At 48.4% G+C, this 25,546-nt stretch overlaps 1 protein-coding gene and 1 long non-coding RNA gene across 24 annotated transcripts in view; both read right to left on the bottom strand.

The window, feature by feature from the left end:
- Positions 1 to 238: 238 nt before the first annotated feature.
- LOC102720012 lies at positions 239 to 18,439 on the bottom strand. 10 transcript variants are annotated; one of them, XR_001551700.1, is made up of 7 exons: positions 18,084 to 18,439; positions 15,021 to 16,634; positions 14,689 to 14,921; positions 14,013 to 14,606; positions 4,321 to 4,419; positions 2,184 to 2,702; positions 239 to 713 (listed from the first exon to the last, which is right to left on the bottom strand). It is a non-coding gene; the product is annotated as an uncharacterized LOC102720012 (long non-coding RNA). The 10 variants fall into 10 exon arrangements; XR_001551703.2 differs by lacking the exon at positions 239 to 713 and adding an exon at positions 4,019 to 4,090 and having other exon boundaries at positions 2,082 to 2,702; XR_424016.3 differs by lacking the exon at positions 239 to 713 and having other exon boundaries at positions 2,082 to 2,702; positions 14,013 to 14,254; positions 14,341 to 14,606.
- Positions 18,440 to 18,448: 9 nt separating this feature from the next.
- LOC102713042 overlaps positions 18,449 to 25,546 on the bottom strand; it is a 39,592-nt gene continuing 32,494 nt past the window's right edge. For 7 of the 14 annotated variants that reach the window (XR_005812145.1, XR_005812146.1, XR_005812139.1 and 4 more), the window contains 4 exons: positions 21,136 to 21,190; positions 19,088 to 19,289; positions 18,921 to 18,984; positions 18,449 to 18,662 (listed from right to left, as the gene is read on the bottom strand). The gene's annotated coding sequence lies outside the window, so the exon portion shown is untranslated. Of the gene's footprint in view, positions 18,663 to 18,891; positions 18,985 to 19,087; positions 19,290 to 21,135; positions 21,191 to 25,546 lie in introns of all 14 variants that reach the window. The other 7 variants (XR_005812141.1, XR_005812148.1, XR_005812143.1 and 4 more) reach the window with 6 other exon arrangements.

The following is a 25,546-nucleotide window of genomic DNA, read 5'->3' as shown; positions in this document are numbered from 1 at the left end:
ACAATTAAGGCCATATTCGGTTGTCTCTCTTACCCACTCATATTCTCTCATTTTTCACGTGCATGCTTCCTGAACTATTAAACGGTCTATTTTTTTACGAAAATTATCCGTAGAAAAGTTTCTCTAAAATACCATATTAATCTTTTTTTAATTTTTATAATTAATAATTAATTGATCATGTACTAATCTATTACTATGTTTTCAACGTCGGATAAATTATCCAATAAACGAACACGGCCTAAGTACATTAAGTTCTCCTTATATAGTGAGGTATCAAAGTAATCAATATTTAAGTGGAGTCAACCCATATATTATATTGAACATCACTTGCTAAAAAATAGCCCAGAACGTATGCGGTACGCGCGGCAAGGCCGCGCATGTTTCTAGTGTCAACCTATGCCCTTTGCCCATCTTCTTGCTGATTTTTATCCTCCTCATTCATTGCAATCTCTATCTGGTTCCGAAATTTCATCTTTATCTCTGATGTCGTTGCTCTGCAAGCTTGGATGTCACCCTTTATTCCTGCAAGGTGCTTCATCATACGACTGATACCACATGCCCAGCTTTTGTTGCATAACAAGCACTTCACATATTGATGACAATTCTTCTTGCTATATCTAACATATTCCCATGCTGGATCATTGACATTTGGGAGGATATAAAGAGTCTCCCCTTCTTTAGTATTTGCCAACTTGTGCCTGAGCCTATCATCGCTGTTGTAAAAAAATGATGTATACCATTATTATTTTGGTGGCATTTAGTTCAACATAAATCCAAAAATTGATATGCGGATTGTGTACTCATTTATTAGACTAGCTAGTAAAACTAAAATCAGGAAATTAAGTACTAGAACTAGTATGATGGCACAATTAGGAAAAAGGTAAAAATGACGAGAGGCTATGGAAATCAGGTACCAAGCTGCTATGGAAAGTAGTATGAGAGCTACTTGAAGATAACACGTTGATTAGATCGTTCAAAAAGGAATAGATAAAACCCCACAGTACTCATTAGTAGAGAACTAGAGAAATATGTACCAAGCTGCAATCAGTTCAGCAGAATGCAAACAGGTCTTTGATTACGTTGTAATCTTCAGAGAAAAACTTCAAGTGTGATCTATGTGAGATTTAAATAATAAATCAAAATCAGATCAAGAAAATATGGGCTATTAGATTTGGAAGAGGATTAGATAGAAGAAATCAAGGAACTAACCCTAGACATGCAGGCTTGCACAGCAGCGGCAGGAAGGCCAAACGTCGTGCACACGGCAGCGACAGGGAGGAAAGTGCTAGGGCAAAACGTACAGGGTACAGGCACAGATTATATACTATATACACAACACAACTAATGGGCTGGGCTTCTTGTTGTGGGCTGGGCCTTCCGCTGTTTATACGACCGATTAGACGGAAACGACCGATATGCGTTCTGAAACACTTAGTGATGAGCCTATCGCCAAAACATGACGGGTAGACCACCGTATTTGTATATACGGCCGTATCAACCATTTTCCACAACACTTCTCGAGGGAGCGGCAAAAAGAACTCCCATTAATGGTTGACGGAATGAGGTTGACACGGGTCATACCTCCTACCATGGGCAGGCGCATGCAAGCATGACTCTGACCCGCCTTCTATTTGCCGTAACATCCATCGTCCTGTTACAAACGACTTATCGCGTCTTAAGCACGTCACATTCAACGTGACGCCCTACGAGTGGCAGAGCATCAATATATGTGGCTGCAGGGCGTTGTGCGTGCCTGCGTAGGACGCCTCCCGCGCCACATGCCCTCTCGCGCACAGGGCGAAAGGCAGGGGGTCGGGCGGCCCAACCCTTGGTGTGGGAAGGCGGCTGCCTGCCTCATTGGCCTTCTGGCTCGACCCCTCTCGGGTCGCGCGCCACGTGGCCCAAGGGCGGCTTCTTTCCCCTGACACAGTATACCCCAGACCCATACCAGACCCATATCACCAATAAGTATAATATATATCTAATATAAATATTATACCATTACTATCTTGTGGCATGGGTTGATGGCTAGTGAATAAAATAAAGAAAACAAACTATCACAACAGCCTTGTGGTTTCAATTATACCATTTGCAATAGATGATATAGCAATAGTTGGGTACAGAAAAACCAAAACCATAAGATCAATTAACTTGGAAGAGGAAAAATATTGACTAGACTGAACCTTGTGATATTTGGACAGCAGTACCCAAATTCAAAAGTATAGCACAATTGTCGTATGCATCCAAAAGATTATCCAATTATTCCACAATAACATTGGCTAGGAAAAAGATCCATGCATATGGCAGATCCAATTATACCATTTGCAATAGATGATATAGTAATAGTTGGCAAGAGAAAAACCAAAACCATAAGAACAATTAACTTGGAAGAGGAAAAATATTGACTAGACTGAATCCCGTGATATTTGGACAGCAGTACCCAAATTCAAAAGTATAGCACAATCGCCGTGGGCATCCGAAAGGGTTATCCAATTATTCCGTAATAACATTGGCCAAGAAAGATCCACGAATATCCCAGATCCAATTATGACCCGTTAGTGCCTATAACAAAGTGCGTCGATTGGGTCCTCTTCAAGGAACCCCAGCAAATCAACATGGTACAATGTTGGCAATTCACTGGCCATGTAACTGTCCATTCTTCTAGAATAAAGTGTAAGTGTCATCTCCAGTTGCATAATCAACTGGCATGGAGAAGAAAGACATAATACATTTATTATGAATCAAATTAGTATCCCATGGCACTTGCAAGGAAAATCATGCAACACACAAGTTCGATGTTTGACGAGAGAAGCCATTGTCTCCATATATTGGCTGGTGAAGATGTTGCATGTTTTTAATACCAAAGTTCCACAGAAAATATGTAAAACATCAAGCAAAAATATAAAATTTCTTAGGTTGCTAGGCAGAGAAAGATAACCATGTCGTCTACACACAAGCACTACTACTAAATTGTTGATGGCAAATTTACTGCCACCACCAACCTAGCATAGGTCTTTAATGTAAAAAAATGGTACATCCATATTATTAATATATTATTTTATTCCTAAAATACAAGTTTACCATGCAAAGCCTTCTGTAGGATGGAATTGCTTAAAAAGTCTTACAATTAACTTGTTCCAAAAATACGCACATGCAAAGTTCATTTTTATTCGTAACAAAGCAGAGTATTTTGCTAGTCAATAAAAATTGTGGATGCTCCAAAAAAAAATGAAGGGTTAAAATACTCTCTAATGTTCACCCAGAATTTATGGCATTATAAAAACGAAAAAGCTACTCCATGGTGAAAGAGGAATACAGCATACATAAATATAAAAGAAAATAATAAATATTAACTATAGATGAATCTACTCTATATTTCATTATAAAAACCAAAAAGCTATGAACAAAAAATTTGAAGGACATAAAACAGAGATTTGGTAACAACACTGATGATAGCTAATCAATTGGTAAGTGAAAAATATACCTTGTGCGAAAACATACCGAACACATTACATGGGCACAAATGTAAATATATTAAAATTAATGGACAAGAAGGAACAATGTTGTTACATTTGAAAGAAAACATCAAACTTTGTGAAATCAAGAATATTAAAGTTGGCTGCTTTTGAAATTGAAATTGCAAATTCAAGACAATCAAAATAGATGATAAACTAAATAGTAGGAGTACCATGACCGATTCACAAAGTCAGAACACTATCTAAAAATGCGATGTCCTTCCAACATCAACCAATCATTAGTCACTATTAACTTTTGAATCAGAATTTCGAAATAATGATTGTTAGGAAAACATAATTCAAAGAACTACCTGGTAGAGCTTGGTCTGGTAAGATACTAATGATAAGCTACTACAATGGAGTGCAGCTCCCAGCAACCTCAAGAGTTCAAACAACCAAAATAGATGGTGATGCTAGCAATACCAACCAAGTCAACCAACAGTGCGCATCAAGAAAAATACAATGCCCAATAGTTATTTACTAGAAAGGAATAAAATACCCACTCCTTTGTATTTCGACGTGTATGGTGCAGGATCTCACAATACAAACTTCTGTTGGTAGCTAAAAAATGAACACTACATGCAAAGACAGATGATCAAGTTATACTGAAAAGGCTTCATTAATTGCATAGAAATCGACTTATAGAAGACTCCAGACCACATAGAAATATACTAACAAATTTAGAAATCAACTAAGAAATTTAGATACACAACAACCTTCAATAACCATAAGTAAGCAGAACATTTGAAGGGTAACACATGCACTAAATAATGGTACTAAAGATACTGAATAAAAAAATTATTACCAGCAAGTCATAGCAGTGAAACAAGATATATCATCAAAAATTCTCAATGATGGTACAAAAATATGCAACGAGGTCACCAAATATATTTACAATGTTTACCTGTAATCCAAAATGGAAAAATATTACTAAATCAGTGCAACAAAGAGATTGAAACTAATAGAGCAAATATAATTGTAAGTCTATAAAATGAAATTAAACGATTTACTACAAGATTTTAAAACAGGGAAAATATTTGAACCAATAATAGCTCTACGGATAAAATAGAATTCCAAAATGAGGCTTACCACATGCGCACGTAATAGGATGGTTAGAAAAATATGACATCATAATCCTATAAGCAAATACATTTTTTCAAGTGCAGAATTACCAGATTCAACATAGAATGACATCATAGTTCTATATTGTTATACACCTTAGTAGTTTAACAGTTGAGCCATTGGTGAAGAAAATGCAACAAGCCATGTATGAAAATGGTAAATGATATTGTCGGAGAGTTTCTAGTGGGAAGCCACGGGCCCCCCTTTGTTGGTTCGAACCAAGGGTGCGGGTGAGAGCATGGGCGGTAGGAGGTGGAGGGGATCGGGCCCCTCGGGTGCGACAAAGACACAAGCAATGTATACAGGTTCGGACTGCTGAGAGGCGTAATACCCTACTCTCGTGAGTGGTTGCTTGGGGCACAAGGACTTACACCCTAGCGAGGCGTAATAGCCTACTCAATGTCGAAATGTATTGATTGTCTATTCGCTGTCTATTCTAGAGAGCTCCCTCTTTCCCTAGGGCAAGGGTCTCCTTTTATACTGTAAGGGGCTCCCATAGGTGCCTGGACCCATCTTTTAAGGAAAGAGAAAATAAATATTTAATGGACATTTAATGCCCATCAAATCTAGGGGTGTGTGGTGACAGCACGCGCCTTTTCATGAAGTAGGTCACGTCTCGTTGCAGCATGGACGGAGAGCTCTGCGTCTCTTTAGCATTTAATAACGAAAACTTCCGGTTTCTTCACCTCCAAGGAGCGGGGAGTCAGGGTCGGTTCCCCGGGTTTTGGTCAGGGCCTGGACTGGGGCCGAGGAAGACCACACCCACGGGTAACCCCACGGGGACCCAGGATCCATATTAGACTATGAAATGAAGGCCCAATAATACAAAGCCCAGTCAACTAGCAAACCCTACCCCACTCTCTCTCCTCACTCAACTAGCAAGTCCCTCACTCGCGGCTATGCGTAGGGGCAGCGGCGCGACGAGCGCCGTCGGGAGCGTGGAGGGGCGACGATGGGGGTGGCAATTGGGTGTCCCGGTGCTAGCATCACGGAGGGCGGTGACTCGGTTGTGGCGGTGCGAAGGTGCGGCCACATGGATGTGGCAGCACCCCGGTTGCCCAGCGAACCGGCTGTGATAGCAACCCGACGGCGTGGTGGTCGCCGTCCTCGTCTCTGGTGACGGTCAGTCTACCTGTTCGCTATTTTTTCGGGGGCGTTGGGGACCCGTTCGGGGACAGGGACCCGCCGGGGTTGGGGACTGGGACAAATTTACCCCTGTTTCCGTTTGTTGGGCTTGGGACGGGAATAAGTTCGAGGTGCGGCCGAGGTCGTTCTTGCCCAACCAGGCCATGACCCACCCCCTTGCCAACCTTAGCGGCGATGATGATGATGAGTGTCGAAGACAGAGCATCAACTCTCTCTAGAGGGAGAGGCAAAAATCCTCTCATTAATGACCGACGAGACGGGGCTGACACAGATCACATCCTCTGCCAGGGATAGGCGCATGGTTCTGACATGCCTCCGGTGTGCCATCACATCCGTCGGTCCCATCTGCTGACATACCTCGCCTCTGGCATGCCGCATTCAATGTGGTGCCCTAGGGGCGATAGAGCACTTTAAGTGCGTGGTAGGGCGTCGTGTGTTTGGCTCCTGCCATGCCACACGTCCTTTGGCGCACGGAATGAGGAATCGAGGGGTTGGGCAGCCTGACCCTTGGCACAAGAATGTGGCACCCTCGGGGCGTGTCACGTGCAGCGAGGGTTGTAGGTCAAGACTTGCACTGTAACAACTTTGAACGTACAAAAGAACATGGTAATGGGTTGAACGGTAGCCCCCGGTGTTGACACTTGCCCGGCACATCTTACAAGTGGGCCACGGTTGACACCATTGACGTTGGTCGATGATGTGTGGCTTGTCAGCCGTGCGGCTGTTTGGAGCGTGCAGTTGGTGGCACCCAATGTTGAACTCTCCCACAATGATGGGCCATCACGTCACGATCTCCGTATCATCTGGGGCAGCGTATGACCGTTGACTTGTCATCGAGGACACGCTCACCAGGGAGAGCGGATCTCCCGGTAACCGCACATGATTTTAGGCATCTGTGCTTGAATTCAAGGTGGTGGCCACAAGAATCGAGGCGGTACGGCGCGGAAAAGAGCGAATAGGAAAGGCGACTCCCCTTCCTTCGCCACTTCGCACAAACTCTCTGTCCGTGCCTCAAACCAATCTCATTCTCATCAAGCTTTTGGCGCACCACTGCGCAACCACCTTATTTGTTTCACCGCCTCTCCTTCCTTCATCACCATGATATAGAGCTCGATGCCATTGGATAGCGGTGCCCAGCCTTCAAGCATCATGAGTGAGAGGATTGCGGGACTAGCGAGGAAGTTCATCCCGATGCCGTCGGGATGGGCGACGGCAGCCCTTGGAGGGGACTATCCATTGTCGCAGTACCTACACAATTCAATCTTCTTCATGTCCTACACGATGGTGGGACTGATCCCACCCTTCTCCAACTTCTTCCGCGAGGTGTGGCCAAGCCTCTGGCTCTTCCGCATGTTCTTCACCCTCTAGCTGGTGTCTCCCGCGACGGAGGTCGGGGGTGTTACTTCCAGCCGCATTCCGAGGGGCCTTCATCAAGCCCCCAGAATGGAGCTTCAGGTGCCACTCCTACGAAGGAATAAGTCTTGGGCTGTTTAGTCTTGGTCTTGTGGTGTCCTACCCTTGTTTTTTCAGCTTTCAGTTACTAGGACAACATCTAGGACATGTTGTTAGGATGCTCTAGCACAGGTGGTTAGGATGCTCTAGGACAGGTTGTTGAGATACTCTAGAACATCTTTAGACTAGTAGGCAGCTATAAATATGTATCCAACCCTCCCCCTGGGAAGGCATGACATTTGGTGATAAGTAAACAGAAAATTGCCCCAAGTTTGAGTGTCATCCTCTCACCAATGAGAGTAACAATTGAGATACTAACATCTGGTATGAAAGCCACACTTTCCTGTAGGTTGAACATCTCTTGCTCCTCCCTTCCCAAGCTCGAGTGAGCACTCAGCCACCACCAGCAGCAGCAACAACACCGGCTGCTCCTCCTTCCCCTTTCCCTTTGCCTTCTCCACGCAGCAGCTCCCTGGAGGCGTGCCATGTCCGATGGACAGTCTCGGTGTTCGGGCGCCTCGAGCACACGGCGTCAGCAGGACGCCGAGCTCGCTGCAGCGCAAGAGCGCAAGCGAGCAGCGGCACAGACCGCAGCAGCAGCAAGGGCAGCAAGGCTGGCGACAACGGAGTTGGTGGCGATCAGGGTGGAGGCGGAAGCAGAGGAGGCGGAAGATGCAGCACATGCGGCGGAAGCTGAGGTTGAGACCTTGCGCAGCAGCATCAACGGCTCCATCGCCGGTGACATCACCGCCGACAGGGACCTGGAGGAGCTGGCAAGAGGAAGGGCGCAGGAGCGGACAACACGGTGGGCAGCAGCCCAACGCCACGGCGGCGGTGGTCCAGGGGGCCGCGCGCCCGCCGACGGCGCTCCAGACGAGGGCGCACGTGGCAACGGTAGCCCAGACGGGCACAGGCGTGCCGGCGGCAGCCCAGAGCACACGCGTGGCGACGGCGCTCCCGATGATGGCGGCCGGGTCTACGGAGAGCGCGGCCCTCACAGGCAGCACGACTCTCCCTCCCCTGACCGGCGCCATGGCTACCACGGCATCCAAGCGGTGGTCAGGGACTTTGGTCCCGGTGGTGGGTGGCCTACCCTCACCGAGAGCAACTACATCGAGTGGGCCGCGGTGATGAGGGTGAGTCTCCAGGTGCGGCACATGTGGGAGGTAGTTCGGTATGGTGACGTCGACTACGATGAAGACCGACGGGCACTGGATGCCCTCATCGCTGCAGTTCCGTCCGAGCTGCAGTTCTCGCTTTCGCAAAAGCGGACTGCCAAGGAGGCCTGGGACACCATCGCTGCGGCATGCATCGGCAGCGACCGCACCCTGCAAGAGCATGCTGCAAGCACTCCGCAAGGAGTGGGAGAACCTGGCATTCAAGCCAGGTGAGGACATCGATGATTTTGCCCTCCGTCTCAACACTGTTGCAGAAGATGGTGCAGTACGGCGACAACACCTACAACGAGGAGAGAGCTGTCGAGAAGCTCTTCCGCTGCATCCCAGAGAAGTACAAGCAGATCGCCCGCTTCATCGAGTCTCTGCTGGACCTCTCCATGATGATGATCGAGGAGGCGATTGGTCGCCTCAAGGTCGTCGACGGCGATGAGCCACAGCCCCTCTCCGGGCCCATCACCAATGGTGGGAAGCTCCATCTCACTAGGGAGCAGTGGGAGGCCTACCAGGGTGATGGGAAAAAGGGGAGTCTACCTCGGTAGGCGGCCGCAAGCGCGACAATCTGCGCAAGGGGCGCGGAGGCATCCAGGTCAGGCTGCGAGGATGCATCCGGGGTGGAGCCCGCGGAGGCGTCCAGGGCGGCACCACCGGCAACCGCAGGGCGACGCCTGCCGCAACTGTGGCAAGTCTAGCCACTGGGCCAAGGACTGCCGACAATCACGACAAGGCCAGGCCAACGCCGTACAAGTGGAGGAAGAACTGGCCCTGCTCCTGGCACATGCAAGCATTGAGCTATCTCCAGCGACACCGGCCGCATCGGCTTTCCTCCACCTAGAAGAGCCGAAGGCACGCGCCCTTCTTGGCGACGGCTCCAACAACAAGACTGATGGGTGGGTCCTCGACAATGGGGCCACCCATCACATGACCGGTCGACGGGAGTTCTTCACTGAGCTTGATCCCAGCGTCCGAGGCTTCGTCAAGTTTGGGGATGCCTCTAGCGTGGATATCAAGGGCACCGGCTCCGTCATCTTCACCACCAAGTCCGGCGAGCACAGGCTGCTCACCGGAGTCTACTACATCCTCGCGCTGAGGAACTCCATCATCAGCATTGGACTGCTGGAAGAAGAGGAAGGCTCATGCGTGGTGATCAAGAACGGAGTCATGAGGATTTGGGATCGGCGCAAGATCGGGGAGCATCATGGTCGCCTCCTTGTCATGGTAACCAGAGGCAACAACCGACTCTACATCCTCAACGTGCAGGTAGCACAACCCGTGTGCCTCGCCGTCCGCCGGGACGACGAGGAGTGGCAGTGGCACGAGCGCTTCGGCCATCTCCACTTCGAGGCCCTGAAGCGGCTCAGTACCAAGGAGATGGTGTGAGGCATGCCATGCCTTGACCACGTCGAGCAGTTCTGCGACGTCTGTGTGTTGACGAAGCAGAGGCGGCTCCCCTTTCCCCATCAGATGAGCTTCCGAGCCAAGGAGCGGCTCGTGTTCATGCACGGGGATTTGTGTAGCCCGGTGACTCCGGCCACACCAGGAGGACGACGCTTCTTCTTGCTGCTCGTCGACAACCTCTCCCACTACATGTGGGTGATGGTCCTCGGTAGCAAGGGAGAGGCTGCGGACGCCATCAGGCGCACGCAGGCTGCTGCGGAGGCGGAGAGCGGCCGCAAGTTGCGCGTCTTGCGCACCGACAACGGCGGCGAATTCACAGCGGCTGAATTCGCGTCGTACTGTGCTGTATTCACCGCCACTACGCGCCATACAGCCCGCAGCAGAACGACGTCATTGAGCGGCGCAACCAGATGATTGTGGGGATGCTCGAGCCCTCCTCAAGCAGAGAGGGATGCCGACTTTCTTCTGGGGGGAGGCAGTGGTGATGGCCGTCTACATCCTCAACCGCTTACTTCTCGATGGCAGGACGCCGTACGAGGCTTGGCATGGGCGCAAGCCATCGGTCTCCCACCTGCGAGTCTTCGGCTGCCTCGCGTTCGCCAAGGAGCTTGGCCACATCAGCAAGCTCGACGACAGGAGCACCCTAGGGGTGTTCATCGGCTACACGGAGGGCTCGAAGGCCTACCGCATCCTCGACCCGAAGACACAGCGTGTGTGCACGCCGCGCGACGTGGTGTTCGACGAAGGGCGAGCATGGACATGGGACAAGACGGTGGATAACGGCTCTACTCCGACGTACAATGACTTCACTGTCGAGTACATCCATTTCAAGGAAGCTGGGGAGTGGGCAGCTCCCCTTCACCGAGTGTGCCTACCCCAGTCTCCGAGTCTCCACCAACTCCGGCACCCGCCACTTCGGCTGCGCCAAGCTCTTCGCCGACACCACCATAGCCGGCGACCCCACGCACTCCGGCGCCAACAGCCACCCCTCAGGGCACGTCCACACCAACACCAGCTCACGTCGAAAGCAGCCCGGTGTAGTTCGCTACTCCGCTCTCACATGATGAGGAGCGCATCGACGCCTACCATGATGGAGAGCCCTTGCGGTACCGTACGATGGAGGACCTCCTCGGCAATCAGCCGGTGTCGGCACTGGTGCCTCATGGCCTGGATGAACAGTTGCACCTTGCGTGCGACGACGGCGAGCCTCGGTCCTTCGCAGAGGCTGAGAGACACGCAACATGGCGCGCCACGATGAAGGCGGAATTCGACGTAGTTAAGGAGAACCGCACCTGGGAGCTTGCTGACCTCCCTCATGGTCATCGTGCGATCTCCCTTAAGTGGGTGTTCAAGCTGAAGAGGGATGAAGCCGGAGCCATCGTCAAGCACAAGGCTCGCTTGGTGGCACGTGGTTTCGTGCAGCAGGAGGGGATCGACTTCGACGGCTCGGTGATCTACTTCGACAGCACAAGGCTTTGAGCCCAGCCCGCACGAGGCGGCTATCTACCGACGGCTCGGTGATCTCCTCGGCAGAGACACTGGAGCGATCGAGCTTAGGGTGGACAGCAAGTCCGCTCTGGCCCTGGCAAGGAATCCCTTTTTCACAAATGGAGCAAGCACATCCGGGTGAAGTACCACTTCATCTGAGGCTGCTTGGAGGAAGGGAGCATCAAGGCGAGCTACATCAACACCAAGGACCAGCTTGCGGATCTTCTTACCAAGCCCCTTGGGAGGATCAAGTTCCTTGAGCTTTGCTCCCGGATCGGGATGGCTCAACTTTCCCACAAGACGACGCACAAGACTTAGGGGGAGAATGAAGGAATAAGTCTTGGGCTGTTTGGTCTTGGTCTTGTGGTGTCCTACCCTTGTTTTTTCAGCTTTCAGTTACTAGGACAGCATCTAGGACATGTTGTTAAGATGCTCTAGGACAGGTGGTTAGGATGCTCTAGGACAGGCTGTTGAGATGCTCTAAGACACCATCTTTTAGACTAGTAGGCAGCTATAAATATGTATCCAACCCTCCCTCGGGAAGGCATGACATTTGGTGACAAGTAAACAGAAAATTGCCCAAGTTTGAGTGTCATACTCTCACCAATGAGTAACAATTGAGATACTAACATCCTAGAGGTTTGTCCCTCTCTCTCGTTGCGCCGTTGTTACTCGTCTTTCATTTCCTCGTTCTTCGTACTATTGTGTATATTTTTTGTTAGTGGGTCCCGCTCCCATACCTTACTGGGGGCAGTCCACCTCCCTGTCCCTAAGCCCCTAAGCAGGGCGACAGGGCGTAGGCAGAGGCCGACCACCGTCGCGGCGATGCGGGGCCTCAGGTCCTCACGGAGCCTGAGGCGCCCGAGGTGGTGGTGGAAGCGGAGCATATGGCGGAAGCTGCGGGTGGGAGCTCGGGCCTGCAGCCCGGCTCCCCTTGTCCTGCTTCTGTCAGGGACCCGACACAAGTGGCAAGGGCGGAGGCCGCACAAGGGGCCCCTGCCGCTGGCACCGCTAGTCAAGAGCCTGCTGGCGAAAGTAGCTGTCGCTTTCACCTTAGCGCTGCGCTCAGTAGGGAGCGCGCCACCAATGGATGACACTAGAAAACGATCGCCGCGTAGGCCACCGCCTTGGACATCGCCATCTGGGAGTCAACGGAGAGGATCACCGCCGAGGTCGCCACCGAGGCCCTAGAGGGGCGATCGAGGACCTCTAACTCCTCTCCGCTACTGGGAGGTCTTGGATGCTAGCACCCTGGAGCTAGAGGAGCAGTTCGAGGAGCTGAACCGGCGCGCCACCTCTCTGCCGGAGATGGAGGTCGCCATGCACCGCACCCTAGAGGCATATGTCGCCCACGAGGTTGAGCAGCGGCTCCCAGGCCTTGGACGAGCATGCCCAGGATCTGGATGCCCAGGAGGAGGTGTTAAAAGGAGCGCGCCCAAACCCTAGAAGTTCGACAAGCAACTTAGATGGCCCACGAAGCGGAGGTAGCGGAGACTAAGGCCTCTCTCTGGGCCACCAAGGAGGCCAACGTCAATCGGGGTTACGCCGTGGTGGCGGTGGAAGTTTCCACCCGAAGTTGGGAGAGCGCCCTTCGCCAGTTGCATCGTCTTGTGCTCGGTCGGGCGACCAAGCTTCGGGTTGCCTTCGGCCTCGGGTGGTCAGATCCTGAGGGAGGGGTCATTGTCGGCCAAGTACGTCCATTCTGCCAGGAAGTCGGCGAGGTCTTGATCACGTGCCATGGTTCGAAGTGGGGGTCGAACTCTAACAGCTCGATGGTCCGTTTGAGCACTCATCTGGTCTCCTCCCCGTTGTGCAGGATCTGCCCGAGAGGGTCGGATATTACCACGGTGACTTGGTGCGACTAGAAGTAGTGGCATAGCTTCCTGGAGACTACTAGAATTGCGCATAGCATCTTCTGGGCCTGAGGGTATCGAGTCTTGGTGTCCCGTAATGCCTCGGTAACGAAGTAAACGAGCCATTGCACATAGCAGCAAGGGTTGATTTCTTCGAGAGGGGCACTGGTTCTCGGGAGTCTGGGGTCTTCTACGGCAGTGGCCTCAGGATCAGTTGATGTCGGGCCGCTCTCCTCCTCGAGGGCCTCGGGCCGCTCTAGGGTCCGAGGGCGCACGACGCTTCCTGGAAGGAAAGTGGTGAGCCACTCGTACGCTGGGGGCCATCGGGTCCTTCTCCGAGCATAGGGCCTTTGTCCAACTCCGGCCTAGCCCTATCTGGCGCAAGGTGGGTGGTTCGAGCGCTTGAGGAGCTTGAATAGGGGCAGCGCTCACTCACCCAACATCGAATTAAATCGACTCAGGGCAGCCATGCATCTGAGATGCACTGCACATCACTGAGTTTGATGGGGGGGGGGACATCTGCTCTATTATTGCCTTGATCTCACAAAACGGGTCAACTGAGGGTTGAGGCGCTGCATCGACCAACCCCAGCCTAAGGAAGAGTGTCGGCCACACTTGGAGTGAAAAATCACAGGAGATCAAAATGTGTTGGATGGACTCTTTGATCATAAAGGGGCAGACCACTGGGTGTTGTAATCCGCTCTTAGCAAGTCGGACAGTTGTCCAACATCTACTATTGATAGCCAACAAGATGAAGAATTTACATCTAAGAGGGGCCTAACTATTCCAAATGTGTTTCCATGGAGCGAACTTGATTGATCCCAGGAAATATGCTTCGTAGATGGGTTTACAACTATACATACCATCTGTGGTGAACTTCCAAATATGCTGGCCTTCAACTTCTTGTTGTAGAACCACCCCTTCTACCAAGTCCCAAATGACCAAATACTCATAGATAACCTAGACAGACAGCCCCCCATGTATATCAGCCACCCATCTTCTGCTGACCATGGTTTGCGCCACATATCGCTGCTTCTTTGCCCTCTTTGAGATCAAAGCAAAGAGATTAGGGGCCAATTCTGCTATTGTCTTCCCTTGCAGCCACCTATCGCACCAAAATGTGGTATTCTCTCCATTCCAAATTATAGTTTGGACAGCCACATGAAAGAGGGAATGGACGTTTAGAGTTACCTGAATAGGTAAACCGGCCCAAGCCCTAGCATAATCAGTTTTTTGGATCCACAGCCACCTCATTCATAGTACCCCCAATTTCTCCATGTTAAGAATACCATGGCCTCCATAGGACAGTGGCCGACACACCCAATCCCATGAGACCAGACAATTTCCTCCATTAGTGTTTTCTCTTCCTCTCAAAAGAAAACCCTGACTCCTTTTATCTATGGCTTTAATTACCCAATTAGGAAGGTCCAAAGCCATCATTGCATAAATAGGGATAGCTGAAAGAACCATACAAACAGTGGTTAGTTGGCCTGCTTTATTTAATGAAGAAGCTTTCCAACCTAGTAGATTGTCCGTCACCTTATCCACAAGAGATAGAAAGTTAGTCTTGGCAAGTTTGTGGACTGAATGAGGAAGTCCAAGATAAGAGCAAGGAAAATTCTTCATTTCACACCCAACTCCGAGGAGATCACTTCCAAATCCTCTACCAAACAGTGGATGGGGATGCAAGAACTCTTTGCCATGTTGGTCTTTAGCCCAGAGATATGTCCCAAAATAAATCCAAAATCTGCTTGAGAAGAGATAGGTCTCCTCTTGTAGGGCACAAAAAGGTTTTCATGATCAGCATGAGCCACAATGGACTTCAGCATGTCCATGACCAAAATAAAAAGCATTGGAGACAGGGGGATTACCTTGACGGAGACCTCTACAGTGAGCAATAACCTGGCCAGGTTCTTCATTCACCAAAATTCTTGTAGAAGAAGTTGAAAGCAAAAGGCAAATCAGATTACACAATCGTTTCCCAAAGGTCAGATGACGTAAAACCTCAAGCAGAAAGGACCAGTCCACCGAATCAAAAGCTTTAGAGATATCAAGTTTAAGAAATCAGCAAAAAATTGCTGGACCAATTGCTGGAAAGCTCGAGAATAAAATTCAGCAAAAAGTTCTTGTAAAACCTCGAGCAGAAAGCAGCCTTTTAGCCAATTGATGGACTAGCAAAAAATTGTCATGAATGCTTCTAACCTTCACAAGAGCACTTTGGTTCACCGAGACCATGGCTGGGAGAAGGGGCGCTAGACGGTTTGCCAAAAGCTTGGTAATTAGTTTGGCAAAGCTGTGAATAAGACTAATGGGGCGATAATCCTTCACCTGAGCTGCAGGCATCTTCTTTGGCAAGAGAGAAATGAAAGTTGTGTTCAGGAGTTTAAATTTTGCCACATGGCCACAATGTATTGCCGAGATAGCCAGCATCACATCCTCTTTGATAATATCCCAACATGACTTGTAAAATCTTCCTCCAAGAAAACCAGATCATGCTGCACAATATCCAGTTTGGAGAAATCAAGAGTGATCCCTCTGACTAGCTGTCCCAAGGAGACCGTGGAAAAAATTCCATACTGCCTCTTGTTTGTCTTCCTGAGAAGTGAGGATTTGACCTCCAACTTGCAGCTTGGAAATGAAGTTCTTTTTCTTCCTAAATCTGCCATGCTGATGAAACAAAGGAAGTATTGGCATCTCCATCACGGATGTACAGAATGCGGGAGCGCTGTCTCGCAATCGTTCAAACAAGCGAAGCTAAGCCGAGGCAGAGTACTTTAAGTTTTTTTCCTTCTCAACAAGACTTATTCCTCAGACAAAGCTCTAGAATCTCTTGCGATTTCAAGCCGGTGAAGCACTTCTTTTGCAATGTCTAGTTGGAGCTTGATGTTCCCCAATTTTTGCTGCTCCACTTTTGCAAACCTCTATTAAGGCGAGTCAATTTGAGGTAGAACCTCTCAACCAGGCAAGCCGAGCCCAACTGAGCTTCCCAGTTCTCCATGACCATTTGCTGGAAACCTTCAAGTTTAGGACAAAAACTTTCAAAATGGAACCTTTTTTTCCCTTGAACTTTAACTTGCAGCCCAAGAATAAGAGGGCAGTGGTCAGAAACCACAGAAGCCGAGCTTTGCAGGAGGAAGTCGGGGAAATGTCCTCCAAATCTGAGGATCAGAAGACTCAATTGAGACATACCAGAGTTGGTGACAAACGCTCATTAGACCAAGTGTATTTGCGCCCCAAGAGAGGAATCTCTTTAAGCTCGACATCATGCATCTAGGAGGCACCGAAATTTCCCATCATTGTACAATTCAGATTATTGTTATTCTTATCTTCAGCTTGATAGATCAGGTTGAAGTCACCTACAGAGCGATGCAAGGTCCAGCACACAGAGCTCTAACATTCCGCAATTATTGCAAAAGCATCACTTTCTCATTATCCTTTTGAGGGCATACACACAAGTTAGCCACCAGTTGTGGCCTCCCTGTTCACTGAAATGAACTGACAAGAAAATATTATCCACCCAAAAAGAAATTACTTGACAAACAGAAGCTCTTCCAAGCGACCAGAATTCCACCACTAGTTTCCATAGTAGGTAAAGCCACAAATTTATCAAAGGCGGACCCAATAAAAATGATTATATATATATATATAATTGATACATCCAAAAAAAATAACAAACTACTCAAAATATAATAAAGAACTTGTTATTACACAAAGTGTTTTATTCAAATATGTTACCAAGGGCTACGTATTTCTTTAGACAACACATCTGAAAAAAAAAGACAAAATAAAATAATATTTGGAGAGTATATATGTTACGGACCGATGGTAGGTAAGAAGAAAGGAGTTCATTTATTTTTGGGACAATGTTTTAGCTCCTGGCGGAGGGAGTACAACAAAATAATATTAATGAAGATGGTAACAAATTTACAAAATTTCAGTAAATGGATTTTAGATATATTAATGAAGATGGCAACAGAATTACAAGAAGATATATAATAAGAATATATTAAGAAAAAAACTGCATTTGTGAGTACAATATGCCTAGATTTCAACATAATTATTATTATGGTGATATAGGTTATATAAAAGAAATCAATATATCACAACCAACACATTCAGATCTCCTTCTGCTAACCTTAAAATGATACTACTAATTCTCCCATGTAATTCATGAAATGGCACCAAGAAATGAGTATAAAAAAGTAGTGCATGTACCTAAGCCTGCCTATGTGGAATTTCGTTTGGTAAGCACTCGATACAAAAAAAGCCAGAATTTTGTTTGGTAAGCACTCAATACAAAAGAAATGGCGTACAGTACCGACCCTTATTACATGCTGTGAGACAACCAGGACTCAACATATTTGTTTTTTTTCGTAAACAAATACAACGAAATGTCAAGTCCTGATTAAACCACAAATGACGTGAAAACAAGAGAATATTCAAGTGAGATGATTTTGAATTTGGAAACTATAATTCTATTATCACACGACATATCCAAATAAATTACATGCAGTAAAGAATAATAGAGTGCAGCTTGTAGCAACCTCAAGAAAAGACAATAATTGTATTACATGCAGAAAGGAACAGTGGAGTGCAACTTGTAGCAACTTCAACAGAAGAACTAAAGTAGATTATAAACTACTATTTATATAATATATATATATATAGATAAAATAAAAATACCAACGAATGCCATATATCCTGAACTCTTTCAAGTGTAATCCTATAAACCAAATATTTACATTTTTGTCTATCTATCAAGTGTAATCCTATAAGACTGATAAAATAGCAACAAGGCACCAGGTAAATCTCACTACCACAACTTCATAAAATTAGAATATAACCACATAAATTTCAAATGCCTGAATTGGCTGATATTTTTTTCAAGCAAAATTGTACTAAGTTTAGGTTCTGAAGAATCACATAGCACTTACCATCACAATCGAATTGTTGTCCCATTCGATAAACGGGCAGCAACTGGAGCCCACCACTGATGCACATTATCTCGGTGCATCTCCTCGAATTGGTTGAGCAAAGATGCTCGCTAAATTGGTAATCTTGAGCATACCGGCATCTAATCGGCTGGGTAGCAACAGGAGCCCATAGACAATGGACATCATCTTGGTGCAGCTCCTCGATTTGGTTGGACAGAGATTCTCAGTACATTGGTGATCTCGAGCACGCTGATGTTCACTCTGCTGGGTGCCAGCATGAGCAACCACTTGGGCATATATACTACATGATTTCTTTTCCAATTGTACATTAAAATGACTAATACCATGAAACTGCAGCTATAAGATTGGAGGAAAAATATAACAAATTCAAACATTATGCAAGCCCAGAAAATGTTTCAGGAAACCTTTTTTAAACATGAAAAACCTTTTTTAACATGCAAGAACAGAAATAACACAGGAAGTTGAAATGTGCTCCCTTGCCTTTTCTCATGAGAAGAATCATCCATAGTGGCACTGATTAGACAAAGAAATGACCAAAACATTACATGGTTTTTAGACCTGTATGACAACAAAATGGAAGATTATCATGTGATGTATCAATACATTTTATCGTTATGAAAACCAAATTAATTACATTGCCATAATATAAGGAGTAGAACAAAAAAAGATACAACAATGCGATCATCAAACCTACATGTGATCGGATTATGCATCGCTGGAATAATTAATAAGACATCCATTCTTCTAGAAAAAGAAATGCTAAAGCAAACGAAGTTGAAATACTTACTAGAACTAAAGCAAACGAAGATGAAATACCTAATAGGATCATTGAACATATGTGACATGGGGAGGAATGAATTGAATATCATCAGGTGAGTTCCTTTGGTAAAACAATAGAAGAAGAGACATGCCATGGAAAAAAAAACTTTGGTTACTTAAGGTAACTTGAAATCTTATATTTGTACACCAAGGATAAAATTTACCTAATCATGATGTGAAAAAAGAAATGTTGCAATAGTAGCATAATAAATATGCAGAAAAATGCAGTGTCTTATGCCATCATGGTGTTGCACCGATCATAGATATGTCTTCTCTTAATTCAATGCGGTGTCATTATGCCGTTACTTCCTCTAACATTCCCCATGAACTTAACAGTGTCCTACTGTGTCTCTTGCAAGATCAGAACTATTAAACAAAAACACCAAATCAGATGCAAGATGACAATGACATGATACGAGTTAATAATAGAGCACAGGAAAATTATTGAATCTCTCAAGTGAAGCTATTGGTTGCTACTTAATCACCGACATGAGTATATACTTAGCTACTTACTGTTATAAGAACACATTGGTGTCATGAAGATATATATGGTCGCAATCACATTAAGAATGCAAGTCTAATATATGGGGATTCCAAAACCCAAAATCTTTCATGTAATTGTTTTGCAACACCAACCTTTCCTTTCCTTACACTACTGGTTCAAGGACATCCATCAGCACAGAGCAACAAAAAAGAAGCCCAAGATTATTAACAAAAAATAATCCATCAGCACAGAGCAACAAAAAAGAAGCCCAACAATAGTGCTCGGGAAACATTGAAATTTGCCACAACATACAGGCACAAGCCACCATAAGCTGAACAAATCAAAATATAAATGATGAATTGACGCAATGTTGTGTATCTATTAAGACTAGTAGTCGTGCACGTGCAAATGCATGTTGATGTAAAGTTTATCTGTTAAGTCCTATTAATAGATAAAAAACAATAAATTCATTATAAGCCATTGATGTTGACATGAAAGATAATTGACAAATGACATGAAAGATAATTGACAAATGAGGGTCCTATTTAGTGAGAAATAAGCAAAAGTCATCCTTGGTCTGTTTTGCTTCGATTGCCATTTCAAAAGAAAAATTAAAACACTAAGCTTCACTTCACACTTGGTTTAAAATAAATTATAAAGTATCATCACAAGTTAATTCTTTGCAACTATTTCTATCTAAAATGAGCAACTATAGAACACTGTCCTCTCATCATAACAATCTGTAACCAGCAGATAAAAACAATAATCCAGTTAGTTCCATCCAGGGATGATACCCTCATTACAATACATGTACGGAACTCCCCCCATTGTGCATTTGTCATATATAGATAAACACAATTGTAAATACCATGTGAAAAGTGGACATGCAAAAAACTCTCACAATTCTACTTTTAGGGCTTCTTTGGAACAAAGGAATTTTGAAGGATTAGATTCCTATGGAAAATAATTTCTATATGGTCCTCTGGAACAAAGAAATGCCTCTTCCAAATTCTTTTAAAAATCCTTAAGAATGTCTCAAAACATAGGAATTTCATAGCTTTTCCAACATGAGGTCCAATGTCTTGAAAAAACTCTTGTATGCCTATGTCTCTCTTCTAACATATATGTCTCACTAACTTTCCTAAGTTATGCATACGCATTGAATACCACTTCAAATATACACCACTGGAATAATAACACATCCACATATTTCCATATTTCCAGGTCGATCTTTACATGCTAATTTTCTACAACAGTTTATCAGTTGTTTATTACCTTCATTGTCAATGTTGAACACTGCGGATTTTGATCTTCTAAGATCGAAGCACAATGTGTAAAATTAAAGCATTGTAATGTGGTCAGCACTCGATATTAGTCCAAAATGTAAAAATCTTTGCTTGATTGTATATATGTTATAATACTTCGTATTAACAGGTACTCTTCAGCAAAAATTGCAGCATTTTTGCAAGCATATCTGTGAAACTATAATCTAGGTTGTAAGTGGTTTCTTCATGATTTTTAACATATATTCAAGCTTTGGTTTCATAACAAGATCAATGAGCACATATTTTTCTTAGATGATCCCATGTTCAAAAGAGGTATTGACTCTATAAACATTAGAATACTGCTATCATGGGTTGAAATCCTTCCAAAATTAAAAAGATTTTAGAAGTATGCAGCCAACAAAACAAATATAATCAACTATAATAAAGATCAAATGTATCATACCATTTTGTGCATATTGATGGAAGTTGGCATCACAATTCACCAATAAAAACAATTCCTGAAATTAGTTCACCGCAAACTTAAATAGTTAGGTCCTACCCAAATTAATTAAAAATTGATATCTCCAAATGTGAATTTAGAGAACAGAAAATAAGAAAACATTGAAGTGATATTGAAGCGCAAAGTTCATGTGTCGAGTGCCCGGCGATTCGCAGAGTCAGTGGGTGCGGAAGTCAGGATCAAGCTAGAAATTTGATCCCAATGCTTGATATCCAAGTAATGCATGCAACAATTATCTATTTCTCTGCCCATAATTCCTTTAGTATTTTAAAAAGAGTTGTTAATAGAGGGAGTACATGATTATCTAGCAACTTAGTGACATTGGTGAGCCCACTTACAAATCCCAGTAACATGATGATCTGATTCCAACAAAATGCACTGATTTGCAAGACTGGAAAACAAAGAGGATCCATAACCCTTTGACAAATTTGTGAAGGAATAAGTCTTGAGCTGTTTGGTCTTGGTCTTGTGGTGTCCTACCCTTTTTTTTTCAGCTTTCAGTTACTAGGACAGCATCTAGGACAGGTTGTTAGGATGCTCTAGGACAAGTGGTTAGGATGCTCTAGGACAGGTTGTTAGGATGCTCTAGGACAGCATCCTTTTAGGCTAGAATGCAGCTATAAATATGTATCCAACCTCCCCTCGGGATGTATGGCATTTGGTGATAAGTAAACAGAAAATTGCCCCAAGTTTGAGTGTCATCCTCTCATCAATGAGAGTAACAATTGAGATACTAACATCTGGTATCAGAGCCACACTTTCCTGTAGGTTGAACATCTCTTGCTCCTCCCCTTCCCAACCTCGAGTGAGCACTCAGCCACCACCAACAGCAGCACCACCGGCTGCTCCTCTTTCCCCTTTCCTCTTCCCATCTCCACGCAGCAGCCCCCCGGAGGCGTGCCATGTCCGACGGACAGTCTCGGCGTTCGGGTGCCTCGAGCACACGGCGTCAGCAGGACGCCGAGCTCGCTGCAGCGCAAGAGCGCAGGCGAGCAGCGGCACAGACCGCAGCAGCAGCAGCAAGGGCAGCAAGGCTGGCAGCAGCGGAGTTGGCGGCGATCAGGGCGGAGACGGAAGCAGAGGAGGCAGAAGATGCAGCACGTGCGGCGGAGGCTGAGGTTGAGACCTTGCGCAGCAGCATCAACGGCTCCATCGTCGGCGACATCACCGCCGACAGGGACCTTGAGGAGCTGGCGAGAGGAAGGGCGCGGGAGCGGACAGCACGGTGGGCAGCAGCCCACCCTCATGGCGCGGCGGTCCAGGGGACCGCGCACCCGCCGACGGCGCCCCAGGCGAGGGCGCGTGCGGCAACGGTAGCCCAGATGGGCGCAGGCGTGCCGGCAGCAACCCAGAGAACGCACGCCGCGGCGGCTATCCTCCCGGTGATGGCGGCCGGATCTACGGGGAGCGCGGCCCTCACAGGCAGTGCGACTCTCCCTCCCCTAACTGGCGCCATGGCTACCACGGCATCCAAGCGGTGGTTAGGGACTTTGGTCTCGGTGGTGGGTGGCCTACCCTCACCAAGACCAACTACATCGAGTGGGCTGCGGTGATGAGGGTGAGGCTCCAGGTGCGGCACATGTGGGAGGCAGTTCGGTATGGCGACGTCGACTACGATGAAGACAGACGGGCGCTGGATGCCCTCATCGCTGCAGTTCCGTCCGAGATGCAGTTCTCGCTTTCGCAAAAGCGGACTGCCAGGGAGGCCTGGGACGCCATCGCTGCGGCACGCATCGGCAGCGACCGCGCCCGCAAGAGCACGCTGCAAGCACTCCGCAAGGAGTGGGAGAACCTGAACTTCAAGCCAGGTGAGGACATTGATGATTTTTCCCTCCGTCTCAACACTCTGTTGCAGAAGTTGGTGCAGTACGGCGACAACACCTACAACGAGGAGAGAGCTGTCGAGAAGCTCTTCCGCTGCATCCCAGAGAAGTTCAAGCAGATCGCCCGCTCCATCGAGTCTCTGCTGGACCTCTCCATGATGACGATCGAGGAGGCGATTGGCCGCCTCAAGGTCGTCGACGGCGATGAGCCACAGCCCCTCTCCGGGCCATCACCATTGGCGGGAAGCTCCATCTCACTCGGGAGCAGTGGGAGGCCTGCCAGAGTGATGGGAAAAAGGGGGAGTCCTCGGTGGGCGGCCGCAAGCGCGGCAATCTGCGCAAGGGACGCGGAGGCGTCCAGGTCAGGCTGCGAGGACGCATCCGGGGTGGAGCCCGCGGAGGCGTCCAGGGCGGCACCACCAGTTACCGCAGGCCGACGCGAGACGACGCCTGCCGCAACTATGGCAAGTCTGGCCACTGGGCCAAGGACTGCCGACAACCACGACAAGGCCAGGCCAACGCCGCACAAGTGGAGGGGGAAGAACCGGCCTTGCTCTTGGCACACGCAAGCATCGAGCTATCTCCAGCGGCACCAGCCGCATCGGCTTTCCTCCACCTAGAAGAGCCGAAGGCACGCGCCCTTCTTGGCGACGACTCCAACAATGACAAGACTGATGGATGGGTCCTCGACACAGGGGCCACCCATCACATGACCGGCCGACGGGAGTTCTTCACCGAGCTTGATCCCAGCGTCCGAGGCTTCGTCAAGTTTGGGGATGCCTCTGGCGTGGATATCAAGGGCACCGGCTCCGTCATCTTCACCACCAAGTCCGGCGAGCACAGGCTGCTCACCGGAGTCTACTACATCCCCGCGCTGAGGAACTCCATCATCAGCATTGGACAGCTGGAAGAAGAGGAAGGCTCATGCGTGGTGATCAAGAACGGAGTTATGAGGATTTGGGATCGGCGCAAGATCGGGGAGCGCCATGGTCACCTCCTTGTCAAGGTAACCAGAGGCAACAACCGACTCTACATCCTCAACGTGCAGGTAGCACAACCCGTGTGCCTCGCCGCCCGCCGGGATGACGAGGCGTGGCAGTGGCACGAGCGCTACGGCCATCTCCACTTCGAGGCCCTGAAGCGACTCAGTACCAAGGAGATAGTGCGGGGCATGCCATGCCTTAGCAGTTCTGCGACGTCTGCGTGTTGACGAAGCAGAGGCGGCTCCCCTTTCCCCATCAGACGAGCTTCCGAGCCAAGGAGCGGCTCGAGCTCATGCACGGGGATTTGTGTGGCCCGGTGACTCCGGCCACACCAGGAGGACGACGCTTCTTCTTGCTGCTCGTCGACGACCTCTCCCGCTACATGTGGGTGACAGTCCTCGGTAGCAAGGGAGAGGCTGCGAACGCCATCAGGCGCACGCGGGCTGCTGCGGAGGCGGAATGCGGCCGCAAGTTGGGCATCCTGCGCACCGACAATGGCGGCGAATTCACGGCGGCTGACTTCGCGTCGTACTGCGCCGATGAAGGTATTCACCGTCACTACTCCGCGCCGAACAGCCCGCAACAGAACGGCGTCGTTGAGCGGCGCAACCAGACGGTTGTGGGGATGGCTCGAGCCCTCCTCAAGCAGAGAGGAATGCCGGCTCTCTTCTGGGGGGAGGCGGTGGTGACGGCCGTCTACATCCTCAACCACTCACCTACCAAGGCTCTCAATGGCAGGACGCCATACGAGGCTTGGCATGGGCGCAAACCATCGGTCTCCCACCTGCGAGTCTTCGGCTGCCTCGCATTCGCCAAGGAGCTTGGCCACATCGGCAAGCTCGACGACAGGAGCACCCCAGGGTTGTTCATCGGCTACACGGAGGGCTCAAAGGCCTACCGCATCCTCGACCCAGAGACAACGTGTGCGCACGGCACGCGACGTGGTGTTTGACGAAGGGCGAGGATGGACATGGGACACGACGGTGGACAACGGCTCTACTCCGACGTACGATGACTTCACTGTCGAGTACATCCACTTCAGGGAAGCTGGAGAAGTGGGCAGCTCCCCTTCACCGAGTGTGCCTACCCCGGCCTCCGAGTCTCCACCAACTCCGGCACCCGCCATTTCGGCCGCGCCACGCTCTCGAGCCATGACTTCGGCTGCGCCGAGCTCTTCACCGACACCACCACAACCGGCAACCCCACGCACACCGACACCAACAGCCACCCCTCAGGGCATGTCCACACCAACACCAGCTCACGTCGAGCGCAGCCCGGTGCAGTTCGCTACTCCGCTCTCACATGATGAGGATCGCATCGACGCCTACCATGATGGAGAGCCCCTGCGGTACCGTACGATGGAGGACCTCCTCGGCGACCAGCCAGTGCCGGGACTGGTGCCTCATGACCTGGAGGAACAGTTGCACCTTGCGTACGACGACGGCGAGCCTCGGTCCTTCGCAGAGGCCGAGCGACACGCGGCATGGCGCGCCGCAATGAAGGCGGAATTGGCCGCAGTTAAGGAGAACCGCACCTGGGAGCTTGCTG

This window comes from Oryza brachyantha, chromosome 7, assembly GCF_000231095.2.
Source record: "Oryza brachyantha chromosome 7, ObraRS2, whole genome shotgun sequence".
Taxonomy (NCBI): Eukaryota; Viridiplantae; Streptophyta; class Magnoliopsida; order Poales; family Poaceae; genus Oryza; species Oryza brachyantha.
This window is presented reverse-complemented; position numbering and strand designations above follow the sequence as displayed.